Genomic DNA, 17,552 nt, shown 5'->3' with positions numbered 1-17,552 from the left:
TAAAGTCCATGTAAATCCGGAACGACTTACAAGTCGCTTATTGTGTAAATCATACCTCGTTTAATTGCTTGCCTTAGTGAAAACACATTTTTGGCTAAGTTGCTGCATACTTAGTCAAACATTATTTGTGAAACTTACTCCAAATGCTTGCTTATTTAATCAATCTGGCAGAAAGAACTTTGCACCTACACTGTAAAGTGAGTTGATTTATCTAGCTGGAACGGGCAGTTGCTTAAAAAAAAAACAAATAACCTTTGTGAATTGGGCCGCTTGTGTTTAAAGTATATGGTTAGTAAAGCACTGTTATTGTAAATTAGTGCTATCCAGGGAGAGCAATATTGTCTCTGAAAACACAGAATAGCAAGCTTTGTGAGGAACCCTCATCTTTTTTGCGCATATTATGGCGATATATGCTGCAGGCTGTTTACTCCAATTTGTCGCACTGTGTTCCTGCCATGCGAATCATGCAAACAAACTATGTACGCTGACTGTTTAGCAAATGATTCTAATCATACGAGTTGTCAGTATCATTGATTATCTTCAATATCATCGTGCTTGCAAAGAAAATGCCCCATGGCCCTGCTCTGACCAAATCTAATTTACATTGTTTGATAGGAAGAAAGCATGATAATGTAGGTGCTGGGGAAACGTCCATAGATTTTGTGGCTGCAGCATAAATCACGTTCCATGCGCCATTATTTCCTACTAGAAACCCACAGCATAGATGTGGGTTATTTTTGCATGGGAACAAAATATTGCTAGTTCCTGATACACTTTCTCTGACTGCACGAATTCCATGTATGGAAATGAAAGACAAATCATTACATTTTGTTCACATATTACTATGTAGTTTGTATGGCTAAAAAGGCACTTGGGGATGATTCGTGAAATATTTGCCAGGTTCAAAGTGAATTTGCACTGCTGAAAAGTGACTTTGCACTGCCGACACAAACCCTGATTCATGGAACATGCCAAGTGTATTTTTGCTGTGCAAAGTCTGCGCATAAAAATGACTATGCGCTGACTTTGCCCGGCTGACAAAAAAACACAGCAAGCACCAGATTGATACATTACAACATAAACAAAATGGCTTGCTACTCGGGTGATCAATGTCACAAAAGAATTGATGCACAGTATGCTAAAAATGACAATATTCTTCCAGCGACTCCTTACAATGCTTGCAAACATAGAAAGAGATGTATTAAAATAATATGCATTTCAAGTAGGCCCTCAGATTTTAGTTATGCATACAGTGGGAATTTCGATTATTTTAGTTTGCTCGTTGGATAGTAATACTGAACTTTTTGTTCACAAATGTGAAAAATACACATTTTATAGTCATGTTCTTCACGGATATGTGCGACAACTAAACTAACAATCTTTTTATGTTTTTATTTTATTCTTGATTTAACTGTTACAGTTTTTACAAGATTTGTCTGTCCTTTGAGTTAGAATCCTTAAGTCTGTTTTTATTTTTTTTTAATTACTTTTCCCCCTGGCTCCGCTGTGAAGGTTCTTTTTAATCCACTGCTCTCGTAATTTCTGTTTCCAAATAAAGACTGTTGAAAAATCTTACCACTGCAATCACTCATTTGCCAATCACCAATGTAATTTGTCTAAAATGTAAGTGTTTTTAAACAGGTGGCCCATGTGGATTTGTCTGTTTATTGTGGTTCCTTTACACGACAGGAGTAAGTGTCTTAGAGTTTCCACAATCTCTTCTACCTTACAAAATCAGCATGTGTTGTTTTGGGAAATTCCTCAGATTGCTAAAATCGTGTTTGTTTTGAGCAGGTTTAAGCAAATTCTTAAAAAGGTTGATCGAATGCCTTTATCTGGGAAGGTCTGCAGATATTCAATAGTTTCGTTAACTTTTTGTAACTTTTGCTGGAAGATGTTGAGTAAGTTTATTTTTTGAAGCATCTTGTAGGGTTTGGATCCAATCCCAGTCTTTTACTCTAGCTTTTGTTTTGTTGGGATTTTCTTCTAGCTCAGTCTCCGAGCTTCCGAACTCTTGGAGTAGCTCGTGATTTTTCTGAGCCCAAGCTGTCAACATCTTGTTTTGTTTATTTTCCACCTCCTCTCTAATTAGTTAGAGTAGTTTGAGTTTGGAGGTTCTGGTTTTACAGTAGAGCATCAACCCCTTTAGCATGCATGACCATTGCTTTGAGGGAGACCAAGGTTAGTTCTCTCCTCACTGAAGCGATCAGTGTTGATTGTGGTAAATTCAGTGTTTTTTTTTCCCATAGAAGCCTTCAGCCTTCAAGTCTCGGCAAAATGCTGTCTGGTATGGCAGCCATTGCTTCAGTGCCATAGGTAATGGCTGGTATGGCTTTTGCTTTATAGAAGTTGATTGACGCTTGCATAGAAAATCGACCATATTTTCTGTCAATTTTCCTTGCTTGTGATGTCAAAAGCTTTGTTTTTGCCCATAAGGTTTCCTGCATTGGTGTTTCTTGCTGGTTACAATTAATAGTCACTCCTAGATATGTAAAGGATGACACTTTTTCCACTTTCTTCCCCTCAATGAACCACCAGCCTTGTTCTTTTTGTTTTTGATGTTTTTCCAAAGTCAAGACTTTTGTTTTATTGATGTTATTTTCCAGGTAATTTGCCCTAGCATATTCTTGTAGACCATCTAGTCTATGTTGAAGACCGATTGCCGAGTGGTCAAGCAGGATGATGTCATCTGCGTAGAGTGGGCGAGTGATTTTATCGTTGCCTAATTTTGGTGGAAATATTCTCAGGTTTGCTTCATGCTGCCCGATATAGCCTGTTTAGGCGTTATATAATGCTGGTGCGAGCAGGCAGCCTTGTTTGACTCCACGCGAGATCTGAATTTCTTTGGACAGCTGGCTCACGCCACTAAATCATACCCGCATTGTGGTCCCTGAGTAAAGACTTTTGATTGGGTCTAGGATTTAGTTAGGGCATTTCCATGATGCCAGTTTGTCCCATAGCCTATCCCTATTTACACGGTTGAAGGCTTGGCTTAGGTCCACGAAAGCTTAGGTCCACGAAAGCGGGGAATATTCTTGGGCCGCCATCCAGGATCTTAGCCTTCAAGGCACTCAGTATCAGAATGTTTACTTGAGTCCCTGAGTTTTTGACAAAGCCTGACTGGAATGTGTATAGGCATTCTGAGAATTTCATCCAAGATTGGAATTTTTCCAGAAAAAGAGAGCCAAAGAGTTTACCCAGCACATCCAGCAGTGCTATAGAGCGGTAGTTACCAGGATCAGTTTTTTTCATTTTTCTTGTAAATGGGGACTACATTCGAGGTTTTCCAAGAGGGTGGGATGCTCTTTGACCTGACACATGTGTCGAAGATGTCCATTATTAAGGGGGCCTAAATTTCCCAGTTATTTTTAAGATCTTGGTTTGTTATCCCATCTGGACCCGCTGCACGAGAGAATTTCAGTTTTTTTCATTTTGTCTTCAATCTTTTCTTGATCGTAATTAAGATGCCATGTTGTAATAAGCAAGAGATCTTTATATGGTGTTACATTTTCCGGCTTCTTAAAGAGTTTTGAGAAATGCTCTATCCATTTTTCTTCTCCAACGTTATTCATTAAAGCATCTTGAATAGCTAAGCTTGTTGAATCGATCATGGACCATAAATCTTTTGTTCTCTTTCCACTTAGACATCTTAGCATGGCCTCCGAATCTTCTTGGTATAGTGTAAGTCTATTGTATTTCAACCAGGATTTGTAGGCTTTTTTTGCTTGTTTTGCGACTTGGTTGTTCCTTGTAGTCGGCCAATTTTTAGCCATTCTTATTGCTTGTCTCATCATTCTTCTTTTTTCGACCAATAGGTTGTTCCTGGAGTGTGAATGAGTTGTAGTTTTAAAGTATTTCTTCTGTTTTAAACCGAGGTATGGTTATAGTAGCGGTATGTAATCCATTTTTGCTAGATCTGAGATAGTTTTTATTTCTTCTTTGTCTCTGTTGCACTGAGCTGTAACATTTATTATTGCTGTACTAGTCAGTTTCTGTCTCATACCTTGATTTGCTAGTTCCATCTGATGTTCCATATGATGGGGAGAGGGTATAGGCGGTATCTCCCAGCCTGTTGATAAGATGTTGTGGTCACTTTTTGGGGTCCGTCTGACTTCCAAATTGGTGATTACTGCTAAAATGGATCTTGAGACGTAGATATGATCAATATTAGCTCTCACGCCTTCCTGATCCCAGGTCGAGACAAGGACATTTTCTTTTGGCCTCGTGGTTTGGAGGTTGTGAAGATCTCGAGGTGACAGGAGCTGTTCCAACTTAGTTCCCCTCTGTACTGCTGCAGAGGTCTTGTTGTCAGACTGGGGCTCTTTAGTCACTGAATCGTGATTGGCCTTTCCAGTGTCTTCTGTGAAGCGTGGGCAGATAGCGTTCAGATCTCCACATATCATGGTTTGGCCGATGTTGTGTTTGTCTGTTGCTTTGTCAATAGTGTGTTCACGCTCTTTTAGAAAGATTTTATCAGATTGAGCTTTTGGGTCCAATATATGATAATTAGTAGTAAAAGGGCTCTGCTCTCTCTTCCCTCTGCAGTGTGTGACTGGTTTCCCGAGATCATTACGGCCAGAAAAAAGGTGTCACTCCTGGCTATGGATTCAAGCTTGTAGCCACTGCCTGAGCGTTTTGCTATCAATAGGCCTGCTGCTGGTCTCCTTTTTGAGCCTTTGATAGCTGGTGAGCAGGTAATCTCGAATCCATCCAGCATAGGGGCATCAAGTAACCAGGTCTCCTGGAGACATAACAGGTTGAACACTCCTATATTTACATCTCCTGGTTGAGTAAGGTAGGAGAAACCTTGCGTGTTCCAGGATCCCAAAGTCACAAAATTGATGTTTTGCCCAGTTGTAGATCTCTTTGTTTGGGTTTGTGTGGTCTTTGGGCTGTTGTTTCATGGCTAGGATCTCACAGGGTTGACTAACATTTCTGGTATCCAATCCCATCTCTTACGCTCCGTTTCTTCTAGATTCTGCTTGTTTTTCTGACTTAGTTCGCCTGTTTTTGAATTCAGTGAGTCCCTGGTAATGGTTAAATTCTAATTTGGGAGAGGCCCCTGGGGGAGTCGATCTTCGTCAATATCTGTATATTCGTGTTCTCCGTTGTTGAGTTCCTTGTGAGTCTGTTGATGTTGGTTTTCCGTTCTAGAGATGATTTTTTTCTTATACTCCGTTCCTCTCAATGGTGGACTGTGCCTTAATGATCTTATATTGTCAGGTTCGCTGCCTCTATCGCTCTGATTTCTGTAATGTGGCTTGTCAGCCTTTCCTTGGTCATGATTTTTGGAGCATTGCTGTTTTCTTTGGTTCTTGTATCCATCGTTTCCTCTGGGAAGCGAGCCGGACCTTGCATGACGGTTGTGGCGCCACTCTTTATCCTGTTGGCGGATGTCGTCTTTAAAACTTCTCTCAGTTTTTCTTTCCCATATCCCTTCATGGGTTCTTACTGTCGAATACGTTGGGCTCAAGTTGTAGCTCATTGCTCGCAATTTGTCTGTAGCCCCTATCAGCATGTGTCTCACCTGGGTTGATGATATGTAGAGGTATATACTGTCCATATGGTTGTTATCCGTAAATTCAATGATATCTATATCGTCTGTTCTGAGAGATTTCAAGTTCTCAATGTGGGTTAAGAGTTTCATCGTAGTTTTTCTATTTAGTATGATGTTTCCTCCTTCTTCAAGAATTTTCTCTGGTTTGAATGAGTGGGTGTTTTTTGTCCTCAAGTTTCTCGTCATTTGTGCTCTTTTGGTCTCTCTGGAAGTAGTTGGTGTTATTTCGCTCCACGTGTTTGTCTTCCTTTGTATAGTAATAGAATTGTGTATATATTTTTCTTTCCTATTGTAGGTTATTGAGTGTTTAGAGAGGTTCCTATCTTGTTGATTGTGTTGGCTTGACGCCATTCTTATGTTAGATCTTGAACCACTCCGATTGTTGTTGGGGTGGAGTTCTGGTGACACAGAGTCGGATGTATGGTTTTCCAGGTAGCTTGGTCTTCTTGTATGTTTAAAGTTCAACCCCATTTGCCGGGTGTAGTAGGTTGTCGCCTGATTTTTGTTCCAGTTTGGATATGCCTCTTTGTCTCTGCTTCTTCCTATTTGACCACTCAACTTTTCTTGACGCCTGTTGTCATCCTGTTTATGTCGCATCTTGTAGTTAGTTGTTTTCTTGCATCTCTCCTCCAGAGTTAGAAAGATTGGAGATTCTGGGTCCTTGATTTTAGGTGTTATCTCTGTTGCGGGTCTGACTAACTTTTCTTTTAGTACCCTCGGCTGGTTATCATCTTCTTTCTTGTCTGGTGAAGCGTTTGGCTAATGTCCAACAGATCCGTTATTGACTCTTCCTTATCTCTTACGGGGCTCTCATCTGTGTCAGGCTGCTCGGTTGTTTGTGCTGTATCTTCGGTTTCCCCAATTCTGAATTGAAATTTTTGAAAGGATCTTGCTTCTCCCTGGTGCCATGGTTGTTTTTTTCTGTCATTTGTTGGGGTCTACGTTGACCATTTCAGTGTTTGTTGTTTGGTCATTTGTTGACTGACCCCTAAGACCCTCATAAGTCCTTAGTTGGTTAGTGGTTTTTGCCATTTTAAGAACTGGTTTCAAGGTAGATGAGATAGAAGAGGTGATGTCTGACTTTTTTTTCCCATCTTTCGCCGCTCTGTTTTTGTTAAGGCTTGTTCCAATAGACCCGCCAGGCTGGTTCTGGATTGTTTTGATCACAACTTCCTTTGGCAATTTTGCCAGATTCTGTGTTTTGTCCATCGTGTTTTTATCTTGTGGATCTTTGCTGTTTTCTTGAGTAAGGTCTATGTAGGCAGGATTAGAGGTAGGTCCATTTGAGGCTTCTTCTTGGTTTATTACAATAGGTTTGTTGTAGTAGCCTGTTTGTACCGCCAGGGATCTTGCTTTTTCCATGTTTTCTTTATTTGTTTGGGTCCCCCAACCCCTGGTGACTTGTTTACAGGCTTCTAGTGACATGAGATAGCCTTCCAAATATGTAAGTTTAGTTTGCATGTAGGCTACTATGGTTGATTGATCCTTTAATGTGCCATTAATTGATTCATAAAGTTTTCTAAAGGGAGCCAGGTGTATGGGTACCGTAGACATTACTGTCAGCAGATCCAGTTTTTTACTTTGGCTACCGGTTGTTGAACCGAGCTAAGTCTTTTATTTTTGATTGGCATATCTTAATTTTCTTATGTAAGAGTTGGCACCGGTTTGTTTTTTCCCTCGTTTCCTTCTTGGGGTGTCAGAGAACTTTCTGCGTCCCAAGCTAGATATTCTGTACAAATGTCTCTTGGTTTACCAAGTAAGACTTCAAATTGCTCATTTGTACTAATTTTTGACTGATCCAACTTCTGTATTTGGTCAGCTAGTTTGTTTGGTTTGAGTGTCGTGCTCTGGTTTTCCTGCATTATTCTCTGGTCCTCTATGCTTTTTTTGCTTGTTCACATGATGGATTGTTTTGGTCTTGTATGTCTCTGAGCCAGAGTCCAGCATTATGTAGCTCGGTTAGGTTTGTCCGGTTTAGGTTATTTGTGATGGCCCGCTCTGCAGGTTTTCCAAAATGCCATCTGACCGGGGTCGCTGTGTCAATCGCTTGTATTTTCTTGTGTTGCTCCTTGGTTTTTAGGTTTGTTTCGTACTCGTAATTTTGAGTAGGTAATAGTTTTATTAGGGAAGCTTCTGCTCCTTCTAGGAGTTCCGCGTTAGACATTTTGTTTGACGCTATAGATTTTTTTTGTTTGCTTGTGGAAGAAGTTGTCTAGTGGGCCAAAGATTTTCCCATTTGTCTTGTTCAAACTGGCCCATTCTTCATCTTTGTCTCTCTTTGAGCCGTTTTCTTTGTTCGGGACTGTTTGCAAGGCCGGGTTGGGGCCCATGACTTCCGTTTCCTTGCTCAATTTCGTCCGTTGGCATAATGATTTTGGGTGTTGAGAGTTTGTTTTTCTCTTCCTTTTGGTGCGTCTCCCAAGTTTCGTGCAGCTTTGTTTCCTTTTCAACAGGATTTCTTGTTTTGGTTCCACTTTGTTAGGAAGATGCAGTCTCCCTTCCTGATCAGGAGTTACTTTTTGTTCTTCTTTTTGAATTGTTGAGGTGTTGGTCTCATCGTCCATGGAGTATGAAGTGCTCATGGCTCTATACAATGTGATAGACATACGCATGTCATCTGGGGGGAGAGGGGGGCTCTACGTCTGCCATGGCTGATACGGGATGGATTTCAATTGCATTTGGAAATTCTGTTGCAACTGTGGTTTCTATGGCAGTAGATCCCCTGGCCTTTGAAGTGGTAATAATTGAGACAGTGTTTGTTAGGTTCAGATTTTTGGGGGAGGTTGGGGGGAGGTTATGACAATGAAGGGTGCCGTTCCCCCTCCTCTGGTACCACTGTTAGTGGGCCCACTCCCCTGCCGATGTTTGAGGGTATCTCCTTCTCTGTCCATAGCAGTGTTTGTATTGTCATCTCAGGGGGGAGGCACTATCCGCACATCGCTGGGCAGAAACTCCAGGTCAGCTCCACTGCGAGCGTGGAGCGTCACTGAGTCTTGCCCTCCCGAGTTCAGATTCGTCAGGAGGTCCTCTCCACAGTCCTCCCTCATCTTCCCTGTTATCTCTCTGTGTGCCGGCGCAGGCAGGACAGAGAGCGAGGCGGCAGAGGGATTGTGGATTTGAGAAGCAGCAAGTTCGCCAAAGGAAGACAAGGTAGGAGGGGCCGATGCCTGTCCCGGCCCCATCTTTAATTTATCCAGAGTTGCAAAAGAAAATATTTTGGAGTGGCCAGTTTTATGCGATTTCTCCTGCATGTGATGCGTATCTTGTGGGTCAGGGTTTATTATTACTGATAAATGAGTCTTACTGTGGTGCTCAGTGGGCTCCAAGGCCAAGTCCAGTTTCTGGAGAGGGGTTGCCCCATCTTTCCTCAGCTGACCACTTCGCAGTCTGCTCTGTGAATGGGCTTCCATCCCTGAATCCAAAGGCAGGGGGGCACCACCACTGCCATTGCTGCAGAGACTGCAGAACTCTGCAGCGGCCTCACAGAGTTTTTGAAGGCTCCACCCATGAAAAAGCTGCAGTAGTGGAAAGACTCGGTCACAGCACCAGCTCGCTGCTCAGACTGCAGAAATCTGCAGCAACTCCGTGGCCGCTCCGCGGCCTCGCAGGGTTTTTGAAGGCTCCACCCACGAAAAAGCTGCAGTAGTGGAAAGACTAGGTCACAGCACCAGCTCGCTGCTTAGACTGCAGAGCTCTGTAGCAACTCTGCAACAACTAACAGCAATTAATAATGTAATAGTGGCACTAAGCACCATATCTATAGATTTTGGTTATTTTGCTAACATTCTAAATAAAAAATGTGGATTGCATTTTTTTATGTAATCCTTTTTACCATTAATTACAGGGAATATGTATGTATTTATTTATTTATTTATTGGTCATTTGTTAGGCGCTTATACAGTTAGCACAAACTGTTTCAAAACACCCACAGGGCAACAGGGTGGGGGACATGGGAAGGTAGACAGGAATGACAGCATAGATACATAGTTGAATTAATAATACAAACACATATGAAGATATCAGGGAGGGGCGATGAACCTACTACGCCTTGTGAGTGTTCACAACATGCAAGTGCAGAGGGGGGGCAAGGAATAAGTGCTGTGCTGCTAATGGAAAAGTGCTCAGGGTGAAGTGCTTAAGAAGAGAAGAACTTAAGTGCAACCTCCTGTGGTATCCTAAGTAAGTGCAGTAAAATGGACAGCGGCTGGGATGAGACATGTGAGGGGTCAGGCCCCCGTGGATACATAAGGGCCCTGCTCATCAGTCACCCTACTGTGTGATTAGCAGGGAAGCAAGTAGGAGAAGGAAGAGGTAAAGAGAAAGGTCTTGAGACTTTTTGAAACTTAAGGAGGTCCTGCTCAAGTCGCAGAGGGAGAGGGAGGCCATTACACAGAAGGGGCCCTGCCCAGGAAAGTGATCGACCACCAGCTCTCAGTTTAGCAAACCACTTCACACCAGTTGGTGCCAGAGGAACGCAGGGGTCTAGAAGGAGAGCATTTGGTCAGGAAGCACTGAATATAGAGTGGTCTCCTGCCCCAGATAGCCTTGTGGATGATACAGATGGATTTGAATTTACTCCGTGCTGAGACCCGGAGCCGTTGTAGGCTTTGTAGGGCAGGACAGATGCAGTCTCTGGGCTTGAGGCCAAGGATAAGTCTGGCTGCCCTATTTTGGGTTTGCTGGAGGGGGTCACAGGGTGGACGAAGGAAGATTAAGGAAGAGGCTATTGAAATCGTCTAGCCTGGAGAGGACCAGAGCAAGGGTAACATTGAGTCTCTGGGGGAAGGAGAGGAAGGGTAGAGTTCCATTGAGAAGGAAAAGCTGAAAGTGGAACTTCTTGACAATATCCTGAATATGAGGGATGAAGGAATGGGTGGAGTCAAAGAGGTGCAGTGGACCCAATACGGAGAATCTCTGTTTTGCTGGCATTGAGGCAGAGGTCATTAGCAGGCCTGGATGGCAGAGAGGCAGTCAGGGATAAAGGAAGATGCAAGGGCACCAGCAGGAAGTTTGAAGAAGAGCACTAAGATTGCAAAAGAATCGAGTCGAATTTGCACAGTTGCTCTAAAGTTCAGTTCGATTATTAGGTTTAGAAGACCCTGCAGAATGCCCCATTTCTACAGTTTATTACAGAGCCTGCCTACATAGTCGTAGGTACTTGATAAATCAGCACATGCCATGTACAGTGGTTGATGTTTTATGCAAACTTGTTGCTCCAACAATCAAATTAAAAACCCATTTAATGATGTGCCAAAGTTTTTCTTAAATCCCGACAGATGTTTCACCGGTCTACCCACAGACCTCACTCAAACCTTAACCTGCACATATTTTTGATGGAGCATTGAGGAGAGCGATAGGTGTGTAATTTTCTGGATTATTTACAACTCCTATTTTAAAGATTGGAAATATATGACTAGTACCCCACAAATTGGGAATAATTCCCCTTAGGGCTATTTCTGAAAACGGGTTACACAACATGAGAGCCCATATTTATTTATTTTCTTTTTCAAAACCAAATTTGGTATGCCATTGCTCAAGAAGTTTTAGATTTTTTGAAAATTACTTCTATATCCGACTTGCTAAAAGATCCCTCCCAGGCTCCCAAGATACCTTGGCTAATGGAACATGAAATATACCTTATACAGCCATATTTTGCATTGAAATAGTTGTGCCAATTTCCCTCTGGAATCATGTTTTTCTGTATCAAATTGATCTACTCCCTTTGCCAGAGAACAACTATTCATGCACGTCCAGAAAATACAAGGGTTGAATTCATTTGCAATCTGTAGCATTTCTCGACTATAATTAATAGTCAGCTTAAGGCGATACGCCATCAGCCAGTTGCCATATTGTTTTTAATGCTTCATATGGATGTTCTTAGAGAGCTCAGGAACTCTCACATCTTGTTTAATGGATCTAATTTCTTGTCTCAACTGATGATTATTTGATTGAACCACGATAACATATGTAGGAGCCCCGAGAAATGATCTTTTGCTGGTAGGCAAGCATTTAGGTTGAAGTATGGTAGACATAAATTCAATTGGAACAGTCAATATAATTGTATCCATAATAACATTGCCAGTATGAAATCAGCTCATAATTATCCTAAGCATGTGCAAATTAAATTAATCAATTGCAGATTTTGACCCAAAAATACATTTTTTGATTTGATACAATTATCTCCCTTGGTCCTTCACAAAGTTCCTCGCGCCTCATCACTAAAACCAGATCTAAGGTTAGATGTGCATGGCCATTAGTGGAGCAAAATTGTACCTTTAGTCCATTTATTTTAGATATCAAATCCTCAACTTCAAAGAACTAATTTTCATGTGAAGTGTAGCCTCCTCTCTGCCAAGTGGGAGAGCTTGAAATGTCCCCCTGCGTGCTACCAGTCAATTTATGGAGTGACCATGTTTGCATAACCTCTGCCCATATAAGGACACATTTATTTGACACATTGACTTTTGTTGAAAACCTGTGGACAATGACACAGTCAATGTAGTTCAGAATAATGCAATTAAAGTCCCCCATCAACATGATTCCATCTAGGGCAAAACAATCATGCCATTATTTTATTTAGGTGACTGGTTAATGTATGTTCCAAAGTCTTATCACCATTACAATTTATATCAATTAATATCATATTTGTACCTATTGAATTATTTGTAGCTGGCCATTTTCAGTAACTATCAATAAATCATCACAATCAAGGTCCATAGTTTCTACCATGTTTATAATACATCTGCACCTTATCTATACATCTTCAGGCTTTGTACTGTGCCTTTCATTCATGATGCCCATTTACCTCCAGAAGCAAGAAAAAGAACAGGCTCTAGGTGCAATAATGACCTGTACACACTTTCTCAGATAGGCACTTTATATTCAATCTCATCAGCAAGAACAGATAGACTATTCAACTGGGTCACAAATTAGTACATTTGTAATACACATTTTTCATTAGGCACACGTGCAAAAACACACTGTACTTTAGCATGGCATTTCATACATATGCGCTTTTCTTTCTAACCTCAGAGCCCCTAACTTGCATTAATTTGATATAAAAGCAATAACATAGGAATATGGTTTCAGCTCTTGTTTATTCTCCTTCTCCTGCTTATCATTGGATGGGTTGTTAGATTATGAATCATTCTGCACTAAAGGGACACACTCCCCTTCAAAGATTTGAATGTGGTTACCCCATTCATCGTTTAGTACCTAAAATATGTAGGAAGTTATACCCTGTGTGTCCAGTCTGACACCTTGCCAATTAGCCTGTAGCAGGGGGTCCTATGTAATTGTTCACCTATTTATACTCACCCCCCCCCAAAATTATTTCTGGACTCTCATACTTTCAGAAGGGCCACCCCACACTTGGCTCACCAGCATCCTTTCTCCAACTCGGTACATCTTGGCCCGTCTGTCCCAAGACACTGTCCTGCAGTCGAACCACAGCCTTCAATGAATTCTCTCTGCAGCTCCCACTCCCAGCTACATGGTTCGGCAGCCCAGCACACAATCATCTCCAAATATCCAGCCATGCAGCACAACCCTTTCTCTCCAGGAAATCCCATATCCCATTTGTCTGCCGCTATTTAAAACTCTCCTTAAACCCCTCCTCCTCTATATGATTATGTATATTTACTTTAATTTTTCCAGCCTCTTTCACAATGTAATCTGTCACCAGCGCCCGCAGCAGCTCACTTAATTTTCCAGCCCCTAGCTTTGGTGACCTAAGGACAATATATTGGTTAACATGACATCCTTTGGCACAGGGAATATGCTGCACTTCTCCCTATCTTTCCGCCTTGCCCTACATGAACAAGAAGCATTCTATTTTCAAGGAACATCTCACTTCTGATCCATTGCGCACACTGAATCTTTCCTTGCAAAGTGCTGCCATTCAACTTTCAATTTTGCATTATTTTCTGAACGTTGCAATGTTCATGTTTATGCACATGCTGCTATGCCAGTACTTCTATGGCCTGTGACATAACAAACTAAACCCACTCTACTTCCCCCAAAGTTAAGTGCTAATGTTAAATGTTAAACTACACACTGCAAATACCACACAAATTCTTCTGCAAAGCAAAATAATTTATGTCCAGGAGGAGACCTTCAGATGGACGACCAGTGGGACCCCGGTTGGCTTTATTTAAAAACATACAGAACTCATCTAAACGTGGCACGTCCGTTAACCACATTTCCTGAAGAGCAAAGGCATCAAAATTCAAGAAGACAGGAGAGTACGTTTATGAGTTCATAAAACTTGAGAATATTCTACTGTTCCATAAAAGTATTTTAAGTGAGATACCGCTAAATGTAAATGGTCGAGTCTATATGATCCAGTTTTTCTAAGGACGCCGATAGCCAAGACCAGTAACCATCAATTGGAACTTTCTAGGAAAGGAAAGCACAAGTAACACTCCTAGTTTCCTTTGAAGAAAGTGTACATTTGACCTCATTGCTTGTGAATGTTGGTTGGACATGTATAATATCTGTACTGTGCAGAGGTAACCCTGTCAACTTTATTATGGAGAAACACTCAAATCCCAGACCAAACAATGACACATACTCACCTCAATATCACATTTTGAATCAAGCATGATTTTACATGAACCCCTACATAATCCAACCTTAGGTCGTCTACGAATTCCACTTGAGCAAGATTCTCAGATTCAGATAGAATGGAGTAGGAAGCTATAAGAATAATGATAGAACAGGTGATCTTCTCAGAATGTGATCCTTTGAGTCTTCAAATATTCCAGTTATTACAATTGTTTTCTCTTCGACACTTGAAGGGCCTCATTACGAGTAACCAGGTCTGGAATAAATGCAGGTAAAACAGGCAGTACTACCGGCTCTGGCATTTTTTCCAGACCAGGTTACTGCAAGTCTGCCAGTAGGGCCAGTGAACAACCAGCAGGCCTGACCTGCTGGTAGTTCCGCCCCTAACGCCAGAGAATTCACTGAAGGACTGGCACCATTAGCAACTCTGCTGGTGCTTCAGTGGTTCCCATCCTTTGGACCGCAGCCCGTAATACCGGGTGGTGGAAACACTACGTCGAGATTGCTGATAGTCTGCCGGTAGAACCAGCAAACTACCTGCAATGTTGTAATTAAGCCCTTTGTCTATTGGCTTTATAGGTATCTGTGTTTGTATTTTTTGCATGACCCTATTGTTTGGTAAATATGGTAGGTCTTGACATGTCATTCTGTTGCGCTCCCTCCCCAATGGAGCTTCGGCCGATTTAACACAATACAAGTGAGGGAAGCTATCAAAGTAGAAATCACTTTATCTGACTGGTCACTCGAAGGAGTGTTCATCGTTGATGAAATTTCCTCAGGGCCATTGTCCACTTCTACAACTTCAGACATTCTGTAATATCTCCCAAGTGCATGCAATAGTCCCCGGGGAAAACTAAGAGCTATATACCAGGCGAGGCATGAATCCCAAAATAAACAAAGCAAGAATGCCATATTAGAGAGTCCTGCAGCTTTAGTCGTAACTGATGAAATAGCGCAAATTACAGTACACTTTTACAAAGAAATCGGATATATATCGATAACGTGCACATGCATTGTTAATGGGAAACAAATAAGGCGTTCCTTACTTTAGTGGGCAGGCCGTAAACAAAAATAAAATACTTTCTCAATAGCAGTGACTCATGCATCTGCCCATAACATGGCTCTTTGCTTAATGGACTTCCTCCTGCACATGCCAAGAAACCTGCCCACTATGTTACTAGCCTGCACTTGTGTTTTTAATTGGTATGTCCATGGCACGGTACACTCTGCCGCATTAAGTACATGGGGCTGATTCATGGATTATTTGCGCTGAAAAAACGGGGATTTGTGCGCCATTCTTCCCGCAAATCCCTGTTTAACAAATGAATCTATCATGTAACTGGTTTTGCAACAGCGTCCTGGTGCCTCAGGGTTTGGGCGCTTTACAAATGTTAAAAACAAATAAGAAGAAACAAGAAAAGGTATCCATTTTATAGAATTCATTGATTGAGAGTTAACACATATTTGTGTGGCACCACTGAAGCAATGGCAACACAGTGTGTTCAGTTGAAAAATGACATTCATAAATCGTATAAAAGACGAGCCACTTCAAATCATTGTGCTGGAGATATAATTGTATAATTCTCTGTACAATTTGATATACATCATTGCATGCTGGTCCTGCAGTATATCAGTACATGTAATGGTTCTATGTGATTACAAGAAATCAACAAATAGTGAATGAAATACTACCGGGGAAAAATATATATACATTTTATTTTTAAATTGGGGGTTCCACCCCACCGAACCCCCCATTTCCCCACACTTTTAAACCCACCCCAAATCCCGATATATTCATTTAGCAGTCTTTTTTCGTTATTATTTCATTTGTTTCTTTTTTCGGTATAATCACTGGATACCCATATAATAGTGAATTGTGGGTGTCCTTCTCTGTGAGCAGCACATAAGAAAGGCACTCCGACTTCGTACTACCCTGCTGAATGTAATGATAAATGTATGTTCATTGGGATTCTTTTATATATAGGATAATCATATTCATATAGTTGTAGGTCTTAATGTTTATTCATACTGTCTGTAGTTTAATGAACTGTGTTGAACAATTCGATTTAAGATTCATGCGATACACCATCATTTGCTTCTCAGTTTCCAACATTAATATTCCAAATTCTACGTTGCAATGGCAGTTCCATCTTGCCACAGTTAAGGACTTTGTCATGCTAGAGATTGGCTCAAGACAGTTACTTTCACAGTGCCTCCAAAAGACAAACTGTCCAAGTTGACCGAGCCAGGCCATGTGTTCAAAGAGCCCTGATTGGTTGCTGTGCCGTTTCCACAATGTCACCAATATTTTGCCTAGCCAGTTTCAATAATGAAATCCAGGTTTCAAAGTGGCATAAATAAGCACTTTGCAGGACATTAACCCAGTAGGATGCGAATGTGACATTGCCCCAGGAAAACCAGTATGCCATTTTCCCATGGTCTATATAAAATGAGTATGCCATTGTAATGTGACCCCACAATGGCTCCATGCAACTTGCACATTTACTACAGCCAACAGTAATTCCTGTTTCAACAGTGCTGTGGCAGCTTCATACTGCTTCAGTTAAGCAAGTATTATTTTGCACATTAGTTACACAATGCCTCAACAATTGTCCTTATCCTTTTTCAAACCACACAAACTCAGCTCCATGCTGCCATCTAAATGATTGTGCTAATTTTACATGGCCCCAAAATATGTCCACATGCCCAGTACATTTCCAACGAATACACTCTCTTGTATGCAAACACACACACACACACACACACATACACATACACTCACACTCACACATGTATCCACACATGCAAGCACCCACGTACATAGATGAATGCATACAAAAACACAAACATGCAGACTGATCCTTACTGCCATTATTCTGTGTGCCTTGCTGTCAATATAACATCTGTCCTGGTCCACAAAAAGGCACACGTGCAAGGGCCATGCATTGCTATGCAACTAATTTCCAGGGCAGTGTTTGAAGATCAATACTAGTGTGGGGTGGGAGAATCAACTGTTCTGGGTATCTCTCAGGCTCAGGTATTAACTTTACCTGCTCCACAAGTAGAAGCATCTTCAAATAAGTTGAGTGCTTCTGATACCCCATTGACGACCCCGTTTACTGCAGATAAATTTAGTGTGAATCACACGTATGTCCAGGGTAACAAGATAGAAGTGGCCCAGGTGCTACCGGCTTCTAGTAACATGAGATTTCCAACTAGTGATACCATGGGTGGGCCCCCTGTAACTTCCAAAATGTTAATACAAACTTCAATCCCACGCTCTTGGATGACAATCAGGAAGGCGTCTCTAAATCTGTCCCCCATCTACCACCCATATCCCCCATCAGATACAGATCGCGCTCGATACACTCAAGCGCTACAATTACAACCAGTAACCTTAGACAAAAAGATAGCACCCTTAAACTGTGCT

The sequence above is a fragment of the Ambystoma mexicanum genome, chromosome 6q, assembly GCF_040938575.1.
Source record: "Ambystoma mexicanum isolate Mex_15411 chromosome 6q, UKY_AmexF1_1, whole genome shotgun sequence".
In the NCBI taxonomy this organism is placed as follows: Eukaryota; Metazoa; Chordata; class Amphibia; order Caudata; family Ambystomatidae; genus Ambystoma; species Ambystoma mexicanum.
The sequence above is the reverse complement of the archived record's forward strand: the minus strand, read 5'-3'. Positions refer to the sequence as shown.